Below are 3,302 nucleotides of genomic sequence, written 5' to 3' on the forward strand. Positions count from 1 at the left end.
TAATGAATGGTCCACTGTGTGTTACTTGTGGGTCAGCTGCCATCCCAACACTGTGGCTCTGCTCTTGCATACAAGTGGATTCAGGTCTGCTCCCATGAGTTGTCTCTTCATTCTGAAACTTGTGTCTGCTTCACATTATGTAATAAAACCTGAAAGGACAACTACTATCTGGTATGTGCAGGGAAGAAACAAATATATTTAGTTTTAACTAGGATATAACTATCCACTCACATTTTATTGGTCAAACATGGTCACGTTGTTATGTCCAAAGTCCACAGTGTGGTGAAGTATCAGAAATACACTCTGGCTAAAGGTTAGCATAGCAAGAGTGAGAGAGAACAAGTAGTCAACAAACAATATATACTATTGCTTTTGGGCTTTCCAGGTGGCACAGTGGTAAATAATCTGCTTGCCAATGCAGGAGATGCAAAAGATGCAGGTTCAATCCCTGGGTCAGGAAGATCCCTTGGAGAAGAAAATGGCAACCCACTCCACTATACTTGCCTGGAAAATTTCATGGACAGAGGAGCCTGGCTGGTTATAGTCTATGGGGTCGCACATGCACACTTGGAAATGAGCTATGTGAGAGTGAGCTTATAGGGCAGTCACAGGTTAACCATTTTAGGGAAAAGAAGATGTATTAACTTCAAATATTTAAGAATGGTTTTTGTGAAGACGTAGATGAAATCAATAATAAAAATAACTTGCTTTTCCCATTTTTCCATTTTGTTCTTTTTGTAAAATTTGAAGAACATGCCTTAAGTGAATTAGTTGCTCACAGTAACAATCTCTTGTATAAGGTCTTGTCCTGTTTATCAGAGCAGATGGTTCTGTTCTGGTGATGAAGTCTTTATGGCTGCTAAGTTTCCAGGTTCACACTCAAATACTTGGCTCACAAAGTCATAATAGTGAGAGATTTGTGATTTAAAAAAATTATTTTAGCTATCATGTAATTTTCTTCAAGTCCATGTGACTACATGATAGAGAAAACTAGAGGGCTAGAGTCCACCATATCAAAACATGTCACCTTATACTTGAAATTTAGAAGTGAAATTTTTCCCTCCAAAATACTCAGCAACCAAAAACATTTTGGCTGCTGACTTACAGCTATTCAGAATGGTCTAGAATCTTGCTGAAAATCCATATACTTTGAATCTTTATTTTCTTTCCATGGGTGTCACAGCAGTCTCTAAATGAGCCAGACTGGACTCATTTTTCCATATGATATCTTTTGAACACTGTCCTATGACTCCTTTCTTTCTTGTAACTACCCCAGTATACAAGTAACAAAACTGAGATTAAAATATTTATTAACTTCTTTTTGCTGTAATTCAGTTGAGTTGGAATATGCCTATACCTACCCTCTTAAATGCCTTTATATTGCTTTACTTACCAGGGATTATTTCTACTTTCCAGTTTATGATTATAATTGAACTACATACATACTCAAATAGTTTTGCATAATACATGCTGCATAGTAGATACAATACCAGAGAAACACCAAGAAAAAGTTGAAGAGGGTAGACAGGGTAGGAAATTTGAAAATGACTTGAGCTGTGCATAGTAAATATTTCTATGAGATGAAGCTCATAGATTTTCTTTTTGCTTTTACTTTCTATACGAAAATTAGCTTTTACAAAGTTGATCGACTTTACTTTTGTAAAGCTTTTTATTTTATATTCCCCTAGAGTAGGAAATGGCAAACCAACCCAGTATTCTTGCCTGGAAAATTCCATGGACAGAGGAACCTGGAAGGCTACAGTCCATGGGGTCACAAAGAGTCAGCACGACAGAATGACACATACAGCCAATCAACAATGTTGTGAAAGTTTCAGGTGGACGCTAAAGGGACTCAGCCATATACATACATGTGTCCATTCTCCCCCAAAAATCCCTCCCACATAACAGTGAGCCGAGTTCCCTGTGCTATACAGTAGGACTTTGTTGGTTATCCATTTAAAATATAGCAGTGTGTACATGTTGATCCCAAACTCCCTAACCTCTCTCCTCATTCTTCCCCCCTGGCAACCATATGTTCATTCTCTAGGTCTGTGGATATGTTTCTGTTCTGTAAATAAGTTTATTTGTATCATTTCTGTTTAGATTCTGTATATAAGGGATGCCACACAATGTTTCTCCTTTTCTGTCTGATTTGCTTATCTCAGTTTGATAATCTCTAGGTCCATCCATGCCGCTGCAAATGGCATTTATTTCATTCCCTTTAATGGCTGGGTAATACTCCATTGTATACCTATACCATATCTTCTTTATCCATTACTCTGTCAATGGGCATTTAGATAGCTTCCATGTCTTGACTATTGTGAATAATGCAGTGAACATTGGAGTGCAGATATCTTTTTGAACCATGTTTTTTCCTCTGGGTATGTGCCCAGAAGACGGATTGTTGGATTGTATAGGAACTCTATTTTTAGTTTTTTGAGGAATTTCCATACTGTTTTCCACAGTGATTGCACCAGTTTACATTTCCGCCAACAGTGTAGAAGAGTTCCCTTTTCTCCACATCTTCTCCATTGTTTATTGTTTGAAGATTTTTTTGATGATGACCATTCTGCCTGGTGTGAAGTGATACCTCACTGTCATTTTGATTTGCATTTTTCTAGTAATTAGCAGTGTTGAGCATCTTTACACGTGCCTGTTGGCTCTCTGCATGTCTTCTTTGGAGAAATTTCTATTTAGATCATATGCCCATTTTCCCTCTGGGTTGTTTGCGGTTTTGTTATTGAGTCGTATAAGCTGCTAGTATATCTTGGAAATTAAGCCCTTGTCCATCACAACATTTGCAAATATTTTCTCCTAGTCTATAGCTTGGCTCTTTGTACTGTTTATGAATTCTTTTGTTGTACAAAAGCTCGTAAATTTTATTAGGTCCCATCTGTTTATTTTTGCTTTTATTTCTATTGCCTTGGGAGACTGACCTGAAAAAAACGTTGGTGAGATTTATGTCAGAGAATGTTTTGCCTATGTTTTCTTTTAGGAGTTTTATAGTATTGTGTCTTATATTTAAGTCTTTAAGCCACTTTGAGTTTATTTTTGTGTGTGTTGTGTTAGAGTATGTTCTAACAGCATTGATTTACGTGCAGTTCTCCAACTTTCCCAATACCATTTTCTGAAGAGTGTCTGTGTCATAATATGTAAACTGGGTTTCAGAGTAATACATTTGAGAGATGAGCATGGTTTGACCAAAGAAGTAGCAGTGAAAATGGCAGCAGTGGTTCAATTTGGCATTAATTTTTAAGATACGGCCAACTGGGTTTCTTTCTGAGTTAGATGTAAGCAGTGAG

Source organism: Muntiacus reevesi, chromosome 7 (assembly GCF_963930625.1).
Source record: "Muntiacus reevesi chromosome 7, mMunRee1.1, whole genome shotgun sequence".
Lineage (NCBI taxonomy): Eukaryota > Metazoa > Chordata > Mammalia > Artiodactyla > Cervidae > Muntiacus > Muntiacus reevesi.